General features: G+C 32.0%; 1 protein-coding gene across 1 annotated transcript in view; it reads left to right on the plus strand.

Annotated features, from left to right (window-relative positions):
- Positions 1-4,706: 4,706 nt before the first annotated feature.
- Positions 4,707-22,652, plus strand: part of Machr-b (muscarinic acetylcholine receptor) — a 129,565-nt gene continuing 111,619 nt past the window's right edge. Inside the window, exon 1 of the mRNA XM_076382005.1 lies at positions 4,707-4,822. The gene's annotated coding sequence lies outside the window, so the exon portion shown is untranslated. The remainder of the gene's footprint in view (positions 4,823-22,652) is intronic.

Here is a 22,652-nt window from a genome sequence, read left to right on the forward strand (position 1 = left end):
CCCATGTTTCTCCTAATCAAAAAATGTCTTAGGTTCTAAAGGTACGACCACTATATAAAAGCCGAGAAATCTTCCCATTTAATCACATTTCGATTTTACTACCTATCACATACACATCATGAGAGCCTTTTCAGTAAGTAGTAATTTAATTATCTAAAATAGGAATAACCTAAAATAATATTTATCATCGATAATTATTGAATAACTAATTAGTTGAAATGATTAAATCAGCAATTTTTATACAATTTTAATACATATGGTGTTCCAAAGTGAAACTGTTCAATTTTATTTTGCGCTGAAAAGGAGAAAAAAATTGTTATTATATATGACACTTGAAGACGCCATTTTTAATTTTCAGTACAAGTTTAATATCCTGGAATTATTGAATCTAATACAGTAGGACGAGTGGTTTGACAAAAAATTATTCTCGTTATATGATCACCATAACATTAAGTTCAGTCAACCTTCAAAAATAGGTTTTCCAAACCGTTTCATTTTAGCCTTTTAAATGTATGAATATAACAATACTAAGCACATTTTATCCTTATGCTTATTATTTTTTATAAATTATATTTGGATCAATGTTTATATTATGTATTTGTGTTTTACTCATATTGTGATCATTAAACTTTGAAAAACTTTGTACAATAAGTTTTTATAAAAATTCTACTATTTTTATTACCTACTCTAAACACATAGTGCAGTTATTAATTTTTATCAAATATTTTTCTTTTAGGTTCCTTTGTATTTAGTTACGATGATTATCGCTAATACAAATGCAAGTCCAATAAGGTACAAACACAGTCTCTTCAAAAGTTACAACCATGCAACAAACTTAGGAACACTTAAAGGACCAGCACCTGATACTTTCATTCGAGGCTATACGAAGGAATCTCTTATAAGTTACCTTCCACCTGTATCTCAAGATTCTTCAGTCCCAGTTTCAACTTATGGTTTTCCTACTATTTCATCAGATTTCCTGCCAGTAACGCACATACCATCCACCTTTGGCTTAAGCAGCAAAATTGCTTTAGAATTTTCAAGCCTGACTAGCGTTTCTCACAGAATTCCAAGCAGGGTTATCGAATCTGTATCCCCTTTTAAATTTCCAGTGCACTCTTTAGACGCACCTAGTCAATTTTATGAAGCGGATGTTATTTCTGCACCTGGACCTTCTTTCGTGGTTTCACAGAAGCCTTCAATTCTATCTAAGGACTTTTACGGAACGCCTACCATACCCAAGTTGACAGCAAGTACATCTTACGGCGCCCCAGCTGCCGATACCCAAGTAGAAGAAGCAGCAAAGGGATACTCATACGCGATTCCAACGAAGAAATTGATCATTTAAATTGGAATTTGTATAGAAGATTCTGAAGACATTAAGTGACACAGAGGCACGTAACTGAGTGATCACTGAAGGTATTTATGCGTGCCTCAAAGCTGCTGTACTGATGGATTCACTTGAAGTTTGAGAAATAAACTGTAACGAAAAATTTAAATACCGAAGACTATTCAATTAAAACAGTTTATTCCAAATCCCTACTTCGAAGAAAGTTTGAAACGTGTATTTAACGGAAGTTACAGCAAGACTTAAAGAAAACTAACTAGGTGTTTTCTGACGAAAATGCTCGGAATATGAAATGTGCTTTTAAAGTGAGTTCTAGAAAAATTCTTCGTGGCTCTTATATAGTTTTAGATTAGACTCTGACTAAAGCGTGTGGTGGAGAGAGGATGACTAGAGTCCTTAAGTAATTAAGCTTAATTCTGTATAGAATGGTACCTTTGAAGTAGAAGCAGAAATTACTAACTTGTACTATCTACATTTGTCAACTAGGTCCTCCAAGTAACCAAGGGGTCCTCCAAGACCAATAGAGAGTTGGTCATTCAACATGTCATTAAATATATAAATTATTGGATATAAGAAACATAAATTAAATGTACATATTTGTCTCAAACCTATCCATTTTGGTTTCAATACCTCAACAATTGACTTCCAATTGCTCTTATTTCTGAATCATCAACTCCAATGCCATCACGTCACTCTTATCCACGGGAAACGATTACCAAACCATGCATACGAGTTGTATCCAAAAAGGAACGTCACCCTGCTGGCCCAATTTAAAAGACAAAATGTCAGGATTACGTGTAGCAAAGGGGGGAATCAACTGGTCCCTGTGTTGTTCGTGACGCTACGTTGCTTCACTCGCAGCTCCTGTGGCACGGTGTTAATTTTGGACTGTACTTGATCACACATTCTCGTCAAAGCAGAAGATTGGGATCACCGATAGAGCTTTGCATGCGCCGACCTACTGCAGCTGCACAGCTTGCAGCATGTCGTGTATCTCCGAAAGCTGTTCGCTGATCGACACGATCACGCCGCGCCACGATGTAAACTCGTACAATTAGTTGAACGCCATGATAAGGCGAAACGTGAATTCATGCAAACTCTATGCCCCGACTTTACGGAACACTTTGACGACTTATTGTGAGCACGTAACGAAGATTTAATTATGTATTACTGTATGCATATGCGCGGATATACAGGATGTAAACAATTGTACCTAGTAATAGTTTAGAGGGTAGTAAGGGAATTCAAATGGTACATAAAATGTTCTATGATGTAACATCCGATCCATTTGGCAATAATAATACCTTAAAGTTGATATATTTATATGCAAAACTAACAATAAGAGGATTCTCTAATTTTGTAGATATATTAAAAGGTAGAAATAGGCCAAAAATGATAATAAAGTTAACGCGAGTTATCCTGCGTAACTAGATTACTTATGATATTTGTAGTGCTATAAATTCTACCACAATTGATATCTGTAATATCATCACGCATGTAACTATACTTTTATGCAAGATCAGGGAAAGTAAATTATAATAAGAAAATATTAAATTCTTTTATGAGAACATCTTGACGAAATAGTATAGTTGTTTACTAAGAAATCTTTACTAAGAACTCAACAAATTGATACCTGAAGATTTTGCAAATTTAATTGTCACGCAAATGAAAGCACTGAATCTTCTTTGGGAACCCCTAGTCTAACAACAGAAAACGGCAAAGAAAAAAGGGAGATCATTTAAAATAAAATCAAAGTTCAATGAGACAAAGAAAAAGAAATACATAAAACCTCAGTGATTTTACAACACGGAAGTTAGCTAGAAGAATGAACAGCTAAATAGACGATATTATGGACTATGTATCCTGCAACAAGTGTTTTTGGATGGGGCAAACCATTCAACCTAGATTTGGCTACCTAGCCAAGACCATGACGAGCCAGATGGATTTTCTAATAGGACAATGTGTTCTCCATAACGCGTCTTTCCTGAAAAGGTAGTTATACCAAGTCTAGAAAAAATCAAGTCTAGGCCCAAAGTCATCTATTTAATATGATAAAGGGAAGAAAATAGAAAATAATTTTTACTACTGCTGTAGATAATGTCAACACTGTATGTAGGTCTATTATATCAGCACAGGAAGAGGCAATTTTGGGAGCGATCGCAAATTATTCAAACAAAAGAGGAAGAGTAAATAGAAAGGGAGTTGCAATCAGCCTGATTATCTTTCTATCTGAACTTCCAGTTCTAAAAATAAAGAAAATATGCAATGACACCTTTGGCAGTCGTGGCCAGTAACACCCATCATCCCTCATCAACCTACAATGCTCACGTGTCGTCGCAATCGAGTAACTCATTGTTAATTCACACATTTAACCGACGCTGCAGGTTCCCGGCGATTATGTAGAAAACTAGGTGAATTGATAACAACGCCACGGAGAAACGATTCATCCCCCTACGCGGACGTCGAAGGGCGCCAGCCGCTGATGCGCAAGCGTCCCTTGGAACGAGGTTGGCGACGCTGCACAGCGTCGCGACGTTTACGGCGCTCACTTGAATTCTCGCCGCGTGCCCGTCGGCCGACTCGCAGTCGAATCGCTTCCGGAACTGGTTTTTGAACCCGACTGAGCCGAAAGTCGCGCGCTTCCGCAAAAGTCCCTTCACTGAACCTAGCCAACATGTCTTTCTAAATGCTGAAGATTTAGACTCTCCGCTATCGCCACTGACACTTTTGTTTTCCTAGTTTTGTTACGCTTGATCCTGATCCTTCTGTCAACCTGGCATCTGTCCGAGTTACATGGTGCGCGAGTGAGAAGATGTAACAGTGAAAAATCTCTAAAGGGTAAAACTGTTGAATGCCCCTAGCCTTTAGAGGACAAGCCTCGTTTGATGTTGCACACATTTCACAGTCAGGTGTTTTCTTAGCGTCCTAGGCACTATCTTTTGTTTAATCAGTTGAAAGACAATAATAAAGCGGGAAGGAAGACAGAGCTGATGTAGTCTGTCACCCAATGTCAAGAAGAGGACCCCTTTAGTGTTGCCTGTGTTTTATTGGTCGATAACTTTTAATACAGTTTAGGTGTCACTAACAGTTTAGTACATCTCTGATACAAGGGAATCCCAGCCTAGGAAAAGTGTCAAAAAGGTACTAAGAGTTGACACCAGTTGGCCATATCCAACAAGTTGGAGAAGCGCTCGGTCCATGTGCGATCTGTGTCGCAGCTTTATCCGTTCGAAGGATTTCGACGGTCTTGGAGGATAAAGTTGTCTGTCCTTTCGAGGAGTGACTTACAATGTTATTATCGGTGGATCGTTAAGTTGCGATGTGACAACTGTACAGCGATAGCAGAAGTTGATACCACAGGAAGATGGAACTAAGAACTCGGGCAGACACAGCGAAATAGAACATTGAGAGTTGAAGTTCCGGGGATTTACGTGGCCTACTTCTTCGCAGTCCTCCGCTCGAAGGACACGCAAGGTGAGTTGGCGATTACTTGTTGCCTTTTTACCACTTCTGTTGGCTCTGTGATTTCGTTGTGGGACGTTTGATGATAATTATTTCACACGCAACCCCTGTTCCACCTGGGCTTCGAGCGTTTTCGAAAACTTCTTTGATTATAGTTGGAAGTTCGTGCAGGGTATTTAATACCTTGTAAGATGGAGTTTAATGAAGGGGTCTTAGGAGAAGTTACAATTAGCAGGAAGTAATCTCGAGAAAGGAAACCGTGAATTATGTCTAAACTTGAACGATTTTAAAGTTTTGGTGTTTGAACAAAGGTATTATTTTTATCAGGCATATTTATGGTCACTTTCTGTATCGTATTTCACCCTAAAGCATAAAATGTGACATAAATGAGGAAGAGCGCCTCTATTGAAGACTATGAAAGGTGTTAAAAAAGCAGTTTCATTGTTTATTCAGTGCCTTTCAAGGAGTACATGTACCGAGAGAAAGAAATTCCTATATTATGTAATTTGTAAGGTCATTTACTGCTCAACAGTGTTTCTCAAAATGGGATCATGTATTTACGAGCTGGCAGTATTATAGTCGACATCAAATGCGGTTCAATGGCTTATGGTGTCATAACTTCCAAATGAGCTTGCATTTAGGCGTTCAATATCAAGTTAGTAACTTATTTTATTCAAATTAGTCAGCAACAGTTAAACTATTTTTCGAGATATGAGGGTACAAGTCAGGCATGCTGTCTGATTATTATGTTCACTCCATATAAGTTTAAATATTTATCATTTAAGGATTTTCCAACATGTGTGTAGTGTGTTAGACAATTATTTTATTAGGTATATGACAAAGATGCAGTTTTCAAAAGAAATTTAAGAAGTTCATTTAACAATATATACTTTGCTACGAATAATTGGTAAATGTTTAAAAATAAATAAAATGAAGTACAAAGTTATTTTGTTATCAAATATCCCACACCATGTATTGACCTCACAGGACTCTCCTACATAATTAAATTATTATCAATAATTAATCTTATTTTAAATTTATATCACCCTGAACAGTCTCATCTGTATATAATATTTTGTACAAAATGTTTCCGTCATTTGCAATTTCTCTGAATCTCCCCTAACAGGAACTCACATGGTAGTCAAGATCTCTCCCCTGAAACTCTTGGTAGAGTAATGTGCGATAAAAGCTAATTTGTGTCCATGTAGTATTCGTACTACCTTTGTTTGGCTAATGTCACTTTCTCGAGCAGTTTGTTCAATGGTAATGTAAGGACTTAACACTTCGAAGTTTCTATTGTTCAGTCCTTAATATTCAACCCAAGGTCGCTTGAAGGTCATGATATTGTATGACACTGAACTTTTTCTAACATTAATTACTAATTACATTTACTATATTAAAAACAATTAACTGTGATATTTTGTTCACAGTTGTAAAATAACATCAACGCTTTATTATACAGTCAGCCAAAAAATATAGGTTATGTTACTTTAGACTACAATTAGGTTGCGCTATTTAGGTTAAATACAGGTTACATTACAGCGCAAAATACTTTTCAGTTTAGTACTTGTTGCTTTAGTACTAATGGTTCATTTTTTTCTTGTCTATCATAGTTTAATTTCTCAATTTTCCTTTCATCAATATATAATACATACTCTCATTTAGAAAACAATGGTGACCTTCAAGTGACTTTAAAGATGACCTCACAAATTAGCTTTGTGATCAAAAAAATGTTTATTTCCCCGCGTAAAGAAAAATATTTCAATATTTCATAGCGTATAACATTCCAAAATTACTATTCAAAGATTCGCGATTTTTAAAACAAACGTTTCCCCAGAGACGACGAGCATATCGTGCAACGTCCAGGTTTGCCTTAGCGTCTATGCGTGCGTGAAATCGTCGATCGATTATCGAAAAAGTTACACACACGTACATTCCGACGAGCATGCTTTGTTAAACAAAATGTAAATTCGATCGCGACCTAGTCTCGGGAAGGAGAACGAACACAAGGGAAATCTTCGGCGGCAGGAAAAATACGAAGGTTTATTCAGATTCAAAAATTGTCAACCACAGTCTGTGACGGTCGATGAAAATTTCGGTTGCCAGTGGTGCCAATCCCGACGTAAACGGACCCTAGATCCATTTATTCCGCTTGACTAGGCGGCACTGAGGCCATGACTGACAAGTCTGGGTTAGATAGAAGAAATGCTGCTGTAAAAGAGAATACTGTTGCAGCGTTCGCCCGTGGTGCAGGTCGATTTTTTCTTTTTTTATTTATTCTGGTAGAAAACGCTGCAACTGAATTATGATTGAATGACCGTGAATACATTAGATAACAAGCCTTTTTTACCAATGAAAAATAGGGAGCGTTGCAGAGATGTCTGTGTTCGTCAAGATTGTTGCTTCATGAAAGAAGTGATTGATTAACTGACCTCGACGAGATATTGATTTAGGAATTTTTAATTGAATTTTAATTTCCCTTACTTACTTTTTCTTCTTTTTAGGGGTAAAGGGGTTGGGGGAAATTTGATGTAAACATGGAGAATGTTAATTTAAATACTTGAGTAATTGAAGGGCGCGGCGCAAAAACCAGTCTGCTCCAGTTTTTAGAGTTTCGCTATGTTAACAAAATAAAACTACTGAATTTGTACATATAAATTCACACAAGTAGTCCTTTTTGCTGAGAATTGGAACTAATCAGTTCCTGTATCGAGCTCTTCAATTGCTGCGTGACTTTTGTGTCACTTAGGAATTATTATGTAAAAATGTATAATTTTTAAATGCAGATTTTGCACCTCTTATTACAAATAAAAGGAATTAATATATTGTACATAATGCATAAGTAATTGCTACCATATGTTATATTAATTACAAAAGAGAAAAATCTAAAAGATTAATATGGAGTACTAACTGGAGTTTAAATATTAATTAATCTTTTCTGATATTAATATTAATATGGAATATAATGAGCTAAAATATTAGAAATAGTCGTTGTATTGTTTTCTACTAGTTTTACTAATACTAAAATTTTAAAAATCGTTTATTTTAAAACAAAACAAACTAATTTATTGTCGAATTCAAATATTTATATTTATATTTACATTTATCGAATCTATTGATATTTTCAAAATTAAAAATATAAAAAGAGATTTGTATGTAAAAAATTTTATGTGGAGTATTACATTTTCTATGCTAGTATTCTGGGGTTAATAAATTGAGTACTTGTGCGCAGAAATGTTAGATTATGCTGACAGTTAATGCGAAAGGATTTCACTATAATAGTACGCGTGTCCTATGTTAAGCTAGCAAAGGACAATCGATAAATATCGATTAGTCTGTTCGCTGTGGATAGCGAAACTGTCATGGTTCCTTCATTTAATGAACGAACGATCCTAAATGTTTCATATTTTAAACAACTAGAATAAAAACTGGTATGACACGTCTATTTTTCAATTTCAAATATTAACAAAATATTTTTTCACATATTTCTAAATGTTGCAGTAGTAGACCTATGAACTTACGGGGATCTATCAAGGTCAATCATTTTTTTAAACGAGTTACTTTAACATTAAAGTTAATTTTCCTAAATTATTTGAAAGCTCTTCAGTATAATTCGGTATCTTCCTCTTAAGTTTTTTAATTTCAGTATACTTTTCTCTTTCGTTATTTAATGAAGTTGTAGGCTAATTTATAGAGGAAAGTGACCAAAGTGACCCCCAATAATTGGTTTTTATTGTACATATAATTTTCCTAATGTCCTCAAGGATAAAAGGTTTTTCGTTCAGCTATTTAAAAACCTGTTTTAACAAAATTCATGTAAAAAATCACAATGATAGACATTTTTAAATTTAATAAGAAGTGTCCAAAATGATGTTTTAAAAAAAGTTCCCCAAAGTCTGAAAAAAGTAGTCCAAATTCTACATGGTATATGAAAAGAAAAAATATTTTTTTTATAAAAACTCAGTGTTTAATTAATTTTTTCTTTCTTCTTAAAGTGCAAAACAAGAAGTCCAAATCATTTTACAAGCTTCCATAAGCTTTCCACGAAACAGGTTTTATCTTTTCATCTCGAGTATAACTGGTAGTTCAATTCTCAAAAAACTGTGTTTAAAGATGAAGGTTCCGAGATACCAGCATCGATAGATGACGTGGAAGAATGAAGTGAAAAAATTTCTTTTGTTCAATGGAGAGCGATAATCGATACGCTGAAAAAGCAAATAGTCAAGTGGTAAAATGACAGTGTACATAAAGTAATCATCTCGAAATGAGAAAATCGATGGATTACTCTGCACATTAGTAGTCACTTCTTTTCATTTCGGTCATGTATTGATCTTATACAGGGTGTCCTGTTCTAAATGGTCAGGCTTTATCTTTGAAATAGCTTATATTCTTATACTAATCCAGATAAGCCTATCACTCTTTCAGATGGATGGTCGTAGGATCAGTTTACTTCAGCAGTGCTGTTCATAGAGCAAATGGGATCGTTAAAAAGAGATTTAAGAATTCTGAGGTTAATATACAGGGTGAAGTATTATGAGGAATTTTTTTAGTTTAGTTTTATTAGAAAATCATTACAATTAGCAAATTATTTTTCTATGATATATAAATAGGTCTAGGTTAGGAACAAAGTAGCAATATTTTATTACACATTTTGTTATTCGCATATTGTACATTTCTATAGATTCAGTTAATTTATTTATTGTAAAAAGGTTGTTAAACAAGAGTTCCCTGCTAAAGATAATTATTCAATTTGCAACGAGATTCTGTTTGATAGCATGGTTTTTGAATAATGAAGTAAAACTGGAATGAAATGAGAATACCTGTGCTTCTCAGTATTTTGAAGCATTTGCAGGCACGAAAAGAATGTAACTTCACTTTGAACTAAATTTGCTGAAAAATTTGTGCAATTTAACTATTAAAAACGCTGCTGCTGGCGTGTGCTGGAGCATTATTATTGAACCAAATAATATTACTTTTGTTAATTGTTAGTTTACTTTTTAATCTGAAATATTTGGAGGGGTAGGTATACTTCCCAGTACAATTGAAAAATTGTTCCAAAACTATCATGTTATTAAAAATAACTACAGTAGGTTGATGTGGTATTAAAAATTAGCTACAAGAATATTCTTTAGCAATAACTAAAAAATTAATCTTTAGTAACATCGTTTACGTTTAGTAACACACACGTTAACTCATGAATAAGCCTATTCATATCTATTTACACCAAATAGACAATATTTCAACTAACTTCTGGGCTACATGTGTTCATAACATATCAATGCATTTTATTTTGCAACACTTTTATTTATTTCTAGCCGTTTTGATGATACAAATAGCTTTTGTTGCATTAAATACTATACAGTCGGCCAAAAAATATAGGTTACATTACCTATAAGTTATAATTAGGTTATGTTACTAACAAATTATGTTCAAGATATTTTGACCATTTATACTCTTTGTGTATCATAATTTACAATGATTTAATTGTATTATTACTCATTGTTTTCAATAAGCCAATGTTTTTCTTTCTTTTTGTTTGTTTATTTTATTTATTGATACATAAGTAAACATACATAAATAGCGTGCAGCCTAGCTGCACAGGGAAAATAAAGATGCATTTTGTAAATGTAATACACGCAGAACTGCATCTGTGGGATTTGTTGTCTGTTGGGAAATGTCCTTGATTTACTTACACTCATGGATGTTCGCTTGTCTCTGCATTTCTGCGACGCCATACATTGCTAAACATATGTACCTTACGTATTGACACAAGTAGTTATCGATAAATAAACGAATAGATTTTTCTGTCAGGTTCTCCAAAAAGTTCGTAGAATTTCTATAAACAAGATGCAACATAAAATAATTTTTACTGCGATTGATTTGAATTATTATATAATACAGTTGCTATTTTGAATTATGATCCTTTTTGATTTGTTAGTAATTTATAAATACTATTTTTATAAAAGTATTTAGTTACCTTTAAAAAGGAATCGTATTTATTTCGAGTAACCTAATATAGATATGTGTTTTTAATACTTTTTTTTTATTTTATTTCATTTAAAATAAAAATCAAATAATAATTTTACTACTATTGCGAAAAAAATCTTCAATTTGACTGGAAATGATAGGAATTTTTGTGCGAGTTTTTGAAACAGATTTTGTATTAAAATGTATATGGTACCAACTACTTTAAATGTAGTTTTAAAACGTTTTTCTGAAGTATTTCTTTCACTTTCTTCAACTCTGTCTCATCCGACTCGCTTGCATACCTCTTGTCCTATTTCCACCGCTTCTTGTCTTATCACATTGCTTACACTGTTTGTAATTACACCCTTACTTTACGGTAATTGGTGGACGCTAATAACTGCTTGTATACCATTTCTTTATCCATCAACATGTCTTTAAAATAGAATACAGTGACAGTTGGTATTCCTTGTATTATAAGGAAGAATGAAGTTAAAAAAGTTTAAAAATCGGAAAAATACAAAGGACTGCAAAAATGTTAGTGTTATCATTGAGAGGAAACTTAAAAAAATTGAACACTAAAAAAATATCAGAAATTGCGTAAAAATAATTGACATTATGTACTTTGAAAAGAAAAGTTAAAAATGGCAAAACTTTATAAAATACGCAAGAGTTAAATGTTGATGAGATATAAAAGATAATCAAAATTCGAACGTAACTGCAAAAAGGGAAACTGGGAGGTTTGAATATTAAAAGCAAGTAGAAAATTAGGATAATATTTCATATCGTGTATTTTAGGTAAAAGGTTTGACAGTTTAATAAATTAAAAAAATACCTGAAGCTATGAAAAAATTAGCTATTACTGTACATTATTGACAAAGTGTAAAAAATAACGACTGTATTAAGTGACGTTATATTGTGAGAAAAAAGAATCAAAATTTGTAAAAATTGTGTACTTATAAAAAGTCATTTTAATATAATTTTTAATTATTTCGATATTTAACCTCTAGATTTATTTATTGATAATTATTGTCGAAGCTGATCCATACTTATTGAAATTGTAGAATAGTATTTAATACGTATTATGTATACAATAATTTCTCGCTATAAACTGGCAATTTGATGCAAAAGGTATACTCCTCCTAAAGTGAATCCTCATTGGTCAAGAACAATCCAATGAATTACTACGTCCTTGTGGAACTGTAATCTCATTGGTTAAATATGAAATGCCTTTGGAGGGGAATAGGCCTTATAGCTTCAAGAATTTCAAAAATTAGTCAGTTCTTAATTTGCAATTGTGGTGTGCGTGTCAAAGTGATTGCAAAATGGAAAAGGATTTTGTGTCATTTTTAAACTTCAAAACAAAGGATTTAATTTCGAAAAATGTGTTTTTCCTCATAATTCATAAATAATAAATTTGTAAATTGAGTTCAAGTTTTCTGTGTTTGTGCGTGTGTGGGTGCTTATATTTCATAACTATGAGAGGCAACCAATGCATCTTCCGCAATCACAAGTAGTTTCATTCCATTGATTTCACCAGTAAGTAAGTGCAATAATTTATTAAAGTATTCATTTTTATTTTCTCAAGATTTTTTTACATATTATGACTCTTCACAAAAATCAGTACCATTTTTTTTTTGCTTGCTGCAGAAGATTGTCGACTTAATAACTTTAATAACTTTATTTATCTGTCATTTTATAAGCACTTATGTTTTGGATTTTCACGAATTTCCAACTATAATTAATTTTCGAATTTTAAGTTAATGTGACAGTCTCTAAACCTATCAATTATTATATTAACGTACATTATAACAGTATCAATACTCAAAACTATAAAATGACTAACATTTAAAGCGTACACTGGATCGAAGGAAATTGTAAATTAATCCTGTGTCTACAGAGAAGCGCACTTACAAAGACTTTTCGCTACGTTCGTGCTTGGGTCGCGTAATATGGAACTTCATGGCACTATAAGAGTCTATTATGGAACGTAATAAAGATAGCTGATCCCCAGCTTTTGGGTGGCAAGCTAATAGCGAACAGTCCACTTTTCAGACGTAACCCTTTTCGATTTAAGCGAAAGATGAGTCTGCCAGTAGACAGCTCAATAAACTGTTAATTTCGTTCCAAGATTCTCGTTACTGTAATATCCTCTATTATTCGAACGTCAGTCAATGAAACGGTTTGTTAATTAAATGTCACATTATCTACAGAGTAGATTCTACACGAACGTATTCATATAAAGCGCGTCTTCGTATAACATTCCTTATTTATGACGAAAGTTTCTCCATAAATATTATTAGTGCTTATTGCACGATATCAATGATAATATAATGATTTCTATGTATTACGTACATCTATGAATACAAAATATTCACGCTGTGTTATATACACTTCTGTTTTTTCACATTAGAAATTTGTAGGTTATACGTATTAGTGATCCTACTTCTTCACTTGCTCGAAATTTTCACATATTCTGTCCTGACAGGTATTTCAAACCGTGAATAATTGTATCTGCTTTTTAGCTCAAATGATGTTTGTTAGATTTTATTTGAACGCTTTCACGCTTAATTCAGGTTCAGCAGGCGTGAATGTAGACCACATGACTTCAATGAAAACATAAAATATATTTCTTTGCATATACATAAAGTAATACTTGTTAAACAAATAATACGAAACAAAACTTTTGTGATCCTTACTCCTCTCGAATCATCACCCAACTGCGTGAATCCCCGCGTCACATTCACACACAACATCCTTCGCAACAGACACGACCCAAACAGCGCGAATATTTGAAATTATCAATTCCAACAATGTTTCCATGAATTTAAATAATATATGAAAATGAGTAAAAGCTTCTTCAAATATTCATATCTGCTACGTAACGCGCAGTGTATCTTGAATTTTATTGTAAATGAAACTACAACTTTAAAAACGAATGATGCCATCAGCGTAGTCAACGTTTTTCAATACAATTATTAGAAACTACGTAATAACTTTGAATTTCTCGGTAATTTGTCAAATTATTCTCGTATTCCACGTAGGTTTGTCGAGTTATTTTCCTAGATACCCATTATGAAAATAGTTATTCATATCTTGGGGCTTATCAAGATTTCCAGCTTTTCAACTTTGACATACAATAAAAGCATTCTTTTTTTACTATCATACGACATAAATAAAAAACAGAAAATGGAAAGAATGAAGTTATCAAGTTCTTAAACATGATTTTCAAACACTGGATTAGTGTTTACAGAATTTCCCACATTCGTAACAGAAAGACAGATTGTGGACTGGCTTCTTAAAAGTCTAGGTTAAGTTTATGTTGATATTTATACTTATTTTTACCTACAAAATAAGTAGAAATACCTTACAGAAGTATTTTTTCTATTACTTAATTTAATTTTTAAACTTAAATAGGATATTACCATCCTATTTCCAAAAGTAACAAATGACATACACTAAAGAAAGGTATATTTAAAAAAATTGGTGTGATATATTGCTAGATTTTCATTCCATTACGTTGTTTAATAATGTAGGTTTACTGTCTTGTTCGATCTTTTTGAAAATTTTATGGAACTTAGAAGCTACAGAGTCAAAAACCCAAATTGTTATGTTTGTCCCTGCTCTCCCTTGCTATATGTATAGTTCCATTAATAAAAAAATCTTAAAGACATCGATCTTTTATCGAAAAAGAAAAAAGAAATTTTCCCTTTATGGCTTTCAAAAATACTATAACAATGATCTAATGTGGTTTAAGAAAATATTGATAAATATTGTAAGAATTGAATAAAAAAACATCGTATTGCAAATCACACTTATAAAACGCAGCTACCCGCTACGACTTCAACCTTATCGAAAGCTCCAGTCGAATCTGTTTAACACGTACAGTGACTTTTCGATAGAAAAAAAAACGCTCTAGATAAATAGTTGTGACCACTATAATATATCACGCAGCACGACGAAGCACATTTCGCGAAAGAGCTGATAAAGAGCACGAGAGCCTGCAGGCACACGCCATCCTTCGTGAATTGCGTTTAACCCAATACGGGAAAACCGTCACGAACATCTTGAGTAATAATTATCAAGCGTGTATTTCACCCCTGAAATACTCTCGAAACCTCTGACTAAATCTTTTCTCGCATTTTCCAGAAGCTTTTCTGTCAACATTACTATTCTCTAACGTTCAATCGATGCACGTGATAGAATTAAAGAGAAAAAATAGATCATTTTTTAATCAAAAACGAACACTAAAATGAAACTTAAATAGACAAAAACTTTGACGCAATATTATATTCAGATATGATTTCTTTTAATAATTCTACATACAGCGTGTCCCAGGTTTAAGGTGCCGAACTGTGTCAGTACATTCCATAGATCAAGACAAGGAAAAAATGTTGTGTGAATATAGGTTAGTTAACGCTTTATTAAAAAATTATACAAAAAATACGAAATTCCAAGGAAGTAGTTAAGAAGAGTAATATTTAGTTTTATGTATGTTGTATTTACAAGTAGCACTCACTGAATACCAATTTTTAACGAATACTAATTATTATAATCAACTATTTAACTCTAATTGTTATTACTGATACTAAACGAATTTAGATAAAAATTAATATCAGTAGTTACAATTACTATTAAATAATTAGTTGCAATAATTAGTATTCAGTAAAAATTGATATTGGATGAGTACTGATAGTAAAAACAACTCGCATAAAACTACGTATCTATCATTATCCTTAAATGTCATTGGAATTTCGTATTTTTATGTATAACTTTTTAATAACGCGTTAAACAACTTGTATACATACAACACTTTTCTCTTATTTAGGCCCACAGAATGCACTGACAACGTGTAGCACCTTAAATTTAGGACATCCTGTATAACTTTTGAAAGTTGGATTATAATTTGAATATATATATGGATTATAATTTGGATATATGTATATACAACTGTAACTGGTTGTAAATAATTATAAATATATATACTATACTATAACTATAGAATATATAATGCTATACTGTAACTATACTATATAGGTATACAGGGTGACCCATTTGAAGTTTCCAAAATAAAAACTATTTCAAATAAAATTTACTCTGTTTCGGGGGAGACACCTTAATGGTCACAAATTTTCTCTAGGTATGTGTTTTATTTAAAACATTTTTTTAAACGAGCTATAGTGTAGAAGATAATTATATGCGAATTTTCAAACGAGTCATCCTGTATATATATAGTATAACTATGTATGCTGGCACGTCTATTTGCTCTGAATCCTTTTTGATAGTGGCCTCTTCTTTTTTCTCGGCCTTTCCTTTTCCTTGTTAAAGTTTGCTCAATTTTGAACACTAGCAACTGTTCAAAATTCAAAACCAGTAGCACCTCTGAAAATTGCTGACGCTAATGCATACGATGTGTCCTTTTTGAAATGCAACTTTTTCTAAATTCTGTTAAACGTGTTTCAAGGACTACCATGTAACTGTAATCATTCACTCATTCCTGGAGCTGAGAACTTTTTAACGCTTTTTTTTATTACTTTTTCACTTTGACAGTTATCAGAAGTTCCAGAGTCGAGGTCTCTGTAAAAGTGGTTTTTATGACTTTTGGATTTAAATGAAACTTTGAGAAAACGTTTGGATTGCTTAACCCTTAATCCTTAAGCTGTATAGTGAAGTCACAGTATTTACTACCTCCACTTTTAATATTTACTATTAAAACTTTATTATTTAAAGTAATACCTTACTATTAATATCAGTGAATTATTTATAGACAATAATAAATTGAAAAGCTATGAATTTTCTGTAAACTATTAATTGCTATAGAAGAGGATTTCAAGGGACTCTATGATCCTAATATTTAGGGTCAATGCGGTATACAGTATTTTCTCGATAATAGCTCACTGTTCATTGATGAATTTATAATGTGGAACATTTTTTCGAGGTCAACTGATGCTCATGGCCTCCCACTTTGGCCTTCTAAAAAATTATCAGTAATCAGATAACTTAAATAAAATATTCAGATTTTCTAGAAGTTATTAGGCAATATTTTAGTTACATGTGTAATTATATAACAGTATTCATCAATTTTTTGATAAATCTTTGACCATTTGAATTTCTAAACACGAGCACTAAATTCTAAATTTCTAAATTTTGTGCATTTTATAAAAATTGTTGCGGATTGTGAAAACTTAATATGCAGTTATGATCAGAGATACTGATTTATTCAAAGAAATTCCTCTATATTATGTGGATCGAGTAAATGTCCCATTTTCGCAAAATTTGGTTTTCAAATATTACTAATTAGAAAAGGTCATCACATTTATTTTTTAAATTATGTTTGTGAATTCTTATATGTAAAAATAACAAAAATAGTGAGTGTATATTAATACTATACATTATTATAAACTAATCCTCTCGTATTTACATTACTTTAATTCAAGTATTTTCCACCATAAAAATTTCTAAAATAGTGAACTAAAATTTGTTAATATTTTTCTCGATTTAAGTTAAGAAATAAAGTATATCATATTTCCATATAGTATAACATTGAAATAATATTGCACAATAACTGTAATATAATGCTTTTTAATTAGTCATAAAATTTAATATTTTTTGGTTCATGTTTTACGTTCCATTAAAATACGTATAATTAAGTATTTTTATATTGTAAAATATAATATCAACGACTAAAATATATTATAATTACATTTTTTTGTGCAATAACTTTTAGAGTGAATACTTTAGTCCTCAAATAAGTACTTTTCAATTGAAAATAAATCATGAAGAATCGATGAACCAGTATAACAACCACGATAAGTGAAGTCTTTTTATTTTAAATTTTATTCCAATTGAATACTGGAGTGCATGCTCAAGTATCAAATCGATAAATCAAATGCTGTATTCATTTGTCCTTGCACCGCGAGTCCTGATTTCTTTACGAAGTAGAACTAGGTTTAAATAATCGAAAAAATCTGGCTTTCTATGCACGAAGACTGTTTTGAGTGTTTGTTTATTAGTATTTTTTCTCAAACTTAATACATGTATGCTTTACCTTTTCAAACTTGTCCTGTATTTACAATATAAATATTATAAATGGATTGTTCATACAAATTGCATTAGTAAATAAATCTTACATTAGGAAATAAATACAGTCATACATTTATTATAAAATGAATATCTGATCTTGCATGTTAGATATAGAAAATTTGCATGAACTATTAATTAATAATTTAATGCCTGTATGAAATATTTACAAATAAGTTTATATACAAAACACTGTGTACTATTAAAAAATGGATAGCATATCATCTAAACTAAAACCTGTAACTAAAATACCCTTCACCTTAGGTTTTCTACTTTACAATAAAAATTTTGTATGCGATATTAATATTTGAAAATACAATTTTTATTTCAGAACTATAATAAATATTTTAATACACATTAAATACGTATACATAATATAAAAGACTCCTAACAGGTGAACTGACAATTATACAATAACATATCGATAGAATGTATACCACAAAACTTTATGAACTGTTTACATATGATTGTTGTTATTAAATAGGTTTATTTGAAAATCATAGATGCAAAACGAAGAAGAGCTAAAATAGACGTTATACAAGATGTGAGGAAGTTTAAAAATGTTCAAAGATAATGTCTCTAAAAATTATTTATTTGTAAAACAAAATTAATATTCACAGTTATATTTAATCATATTCTGTTATCTTCTATTCCCTAAACAAGTTTGAGTCGCTCCTGCAAAAAGATTCTGTTTTTCTCAACGCAAATGTAAATAGAAATTATACCTACTTGTACCTACGTAGATTACCCATAAAAAGACTTAATATATGTGGACATAAAAGGATAGAGATAAATTTGTAGTTCAAATTATGCATATGTATATGTCAGTAATTATGAAAGGGGTATAATTGTAAGTAAAAGATCTAAAAAATTTGAATTTATCGCTTATTATGTTTTGTACCGTTTTAAATTACAAGATGAGCAGTAAATTCAATCTTTTTAGATTTTTTAGACCATTTTTCTAATTATCGATATATGTTGACAGCACTGACCAGGAACGAGATCCCTCACTCGCCTGCTACCCCTTTCAATCGTTCCTTTCACCCACTAATCCATACGTCATACATCCTTCTTAGTGTTTCAGTTTTCCTGAGGATAGAAACGCTAATCCATCATGGCGGCCTTTATAGAGTCAGGTGGTTTCCCCATGGTCCCTATACTCTAGTTTCCCCGATGGGAACTGGAGTGGGGGAGCCCCAAAGAACTCACGAGGCTTCGCTTATGTTAAACAACAAAAGTGTCGGACCACCTGACTTCTTGTTGCTTTTTATTCTGTTATTTGATGTGGATTATTTAATTCTTTTAGTCCTTATCCATATTTAATATGGTGACTTTTTTATTGTTGTCGTTTTTTAGCAAATAATTTAGTGAGTATCTTAGCGATACCCTAGTGGAACATTATAATATCACTAGAAACAAAGAAATGAAGCAAAAAAAAAAAAAAATATATATATATATAAGAGCTACTGATGCCAAATTTAAATCGAAAGTTAGCCAAAAGCTAACTAAATAAATTTCAGTATTTAGTAAGTAGTAATAAATTAGAAATCTATGTTATCATAATTACAATTTATGTACGAAACCAACAAGTGTTCGATCATTTTCTGTTCAGTTCGACAGTTATTAATATTGTAATATTGTAACAAGAAGTTCAAGTAGAAGCTATGCATTGTACTTCAACCTTTTCCATCTTCAATTTTGTAGATGTATGCACTGTGTGAATTCGTGATTCGTGAGTTACGAAGGCTTTTGTGTAAAGCATATTAGAACCTTTGTCGTGTTATGTCCTTAAGGATACCGTTGAAGATCCACTTGAGCGTGTCTCACGATGCTACCTGAAGTTCTGTCGATGTAAATTTACTATCCTCTCCTTTGCCAGCGATTTCGAAATTACAAATTGTAAGTCTATTTTCGAAAATGATCTTATCTCATTTGAGAAATGAAAGTACCATTTGATTCGTCTTGTTGAAAATTCAATGTTTCTGACAGAAGCACTTATAATGATTGATAAGAAGCATAATCATAGTTATTGATCAAAAGATGTACTTTATGGGAAAAATGTTTTACAGTTGTTTGTTATAAATAGTTTTCTTTTTTTTACTGATAGATTCGATTTGCTTCTTCATGGATTGTTCGATTATTTTCCATTATAGGCCTTTTGTAATCTAGGTTTGTCATGTCATAAACAGCTTTGTTTATGTTTGGCAGATGATTTCATGTTTGTTGACATAATTGGGTGATAGGGTTTAATGAACCTGGATTCTGACATTTGGTTTTGAAGCATAGTCATTTCTACGTAGACCTATTTCACAGCAAATATTCAAACTGTCATTAACACTTACATGTTGATACTCTATCGTTAATTATATCAAGCTGTTGAACATTTTTGGTGACTCCTTGTAATATTCCAGACAGTTACTGCATACTTTTGCAATCATCGAAATTTAATTGACGTCATAAATATAAGTAGTATTCGCGATATTTGTAGAAGTACTTAGAACTTGAAACATCTTGTGAAGTATCGATTCTTTAACCACTTTACCTTGATACTTTTATCTACTGATTGACGAAACGAATCGATATATCTGGAAAGAATAGATATTTCCAGCGAGAAAGAAGTTTAATTGCATCCTAGAATTTTATCCTTCTAATAATGAGAAATTGAAGTTTCAGGAAATTGAAGCTTATTATATCATGCGATACCTTGTACTTGAAGGTGCCTACACGTTGATTAATCAGTTATTTCATGTAGAACATCGAATATAGTTTGGAGTCTATCCTACGCGATATTTGCAGACTTGACAAATCTTATTCTAAATACTTGGATTTACAGTTAGACAATAACAATATACATATTTATTCGAAATTCTTTAAGAAAACATTCTTATTTAACGGTTCTGGAGAAAGTGTCATAGGAGTCCATGATAGTTTCTTTCAGAGTTGCCAGAGAATTCCTGGCTGAGAGGGAAATACCTCTCACCTCAAATATTCTATGATAGGCGAATTTAGGTGGTGTGGTACATGTGAAGGATTTGCTTTCTTTGCCAGGAATTCTCTGGTAACCCTAGTCTTCGTATCAAAAAGCGTAGCCTTCCTCACTTCGTGGCCAGATTTTCCAGGAATAATATTCTGCGGTACCTTTACTCTTCTATTCTATGACGTCACTGGAAAACATTTTGTCCCAGCATATGGCAACATTGGCTAGGAGACCCAATGTGGTTACTAATCATTGTTTACTAGCAGAACTGTTCAGTCTCATTCACTCTCTTCCTTGCCTATCCTGAGTCTCTATCACGAATTCCTCGAAAATAAAGTAGCTTCGGCTAACTGCCTTCAAAAGTCTTCGATAAATTAGTTGTCGCTAACATATTAATTACAGATCCATCCAACTATTCGCTTTCTTATTTAAGTTTAATCGTTCACTTAAGCACAACTTTAAAGACAATGATTAGGAATAATTTTATATGTATAGTGATTGTTTCTCTCATAACCTGTACAATGACAAATATTAAGGAACTGATCTCCTACATGTACGTTAAATGTTAGTAATAGCGAGCGTCTTTGCTAAAGAGAATTCCTGTACCTAACCTAAACCTAAATATGAATGAAGGGAGCTAATGATCCTTTCATTCACTCAAAGTCCTAATTGCGTGAACACGACAGCTATGACAAATTTCTGTGGTCGACTTGTATATGTATATATATTACTTATGTAATTTCGGACTCATAACTACATAAATCTAACTAATCCTTAGTTGCTAATCCCCTAAGCCCTAAACGATGCAATAAGTATCTGTGACTGTTACTTAAAATAACAAGCTTATAAAGAATTGCACATACGTTTCGGAGACCACTTTTCGAAGCTGATGGCCCATTTCAACATTTCATAATAATATAAAAAGTAAGGGATTAATTCCAAAAGATCATAAAGCTATTTTGGTACGAGTAAATACTCTATTTTATACAAGTTATACTAACTCTCATAATCTGTTCAGAATATGCTAGCAATCAGGTACAGTCAGAGCTTCAATGAAATCAATCGATCCATCGTCATCAAAGTGGATAAATTGAGCTTGTCTATCCTATTACAAATATTAAACCAGCCTTACACAAATTGTATACAACTTCTCATGTAAGCTATATTTAATTCAAATACGTGTTGCTAGCGTGAATATTTAATCGTTAAATGAATTATTAGTATTCACAACGAATCCCATCGGAATACAACTGTAAGAAATCGCTTTCCAATGCACTGATTGCATGAATTTATTATTCTCAGCCTGTTAAAATCGGAAATCAATATAACCTAAAAAATTCAATTTCACATATGTGGAAAGTATCGTTTCATTCATGAATTTATGTTTTTGATTTCTTTGTGAATATTATATTTTTAAAAGCATAGTAAAAAGATGCTATATGAGTACATATAGCATCAAATAAAAGTTAATCATTGTTACTTCTTTTTCCTAATTTCAAAAAGATTGAATATGGGCATAGTCGAAAATTTTTAAATTATATTGTTTGTTTAATATTTAAACTATTGTTTAGTACAACTCATGCTTTCAAAAAGAACTGACAGTATACAATAAAATTAATTGTTTTCAACTCTATCTCCATTAATGAAATTAATATTCGATTCCACGTGAAAATTTGCAATATTAGTTACTCATTACTTGTCAAAATTTACTCAGCAGTAACATATCTTTTGTATAACTTAAAATTGAACAGCTTGACAATATTTCACTTTCAAAAATCCCGTGTCTAAGCTAGAAGATAAATAACATCTCGATGGTTTACA

The sequence above is a fragment of the Calliopsis andreniformis genome, chromosome 7 (genome assembly GCF_051401765.1).
Source record: "Calliopsis andreniformis isolate RMS-2024a chromosome 7, iyCalAndr_principal, whole genome shotgun sequence".
Taxonomy (NCBI): domain Eukaryota; kingdom Metazoa; phylum Arthropoda; class Insecta; order Hymenoptera; family Andrenidae; genus Calliopsis; species Calliopsis andreniformis.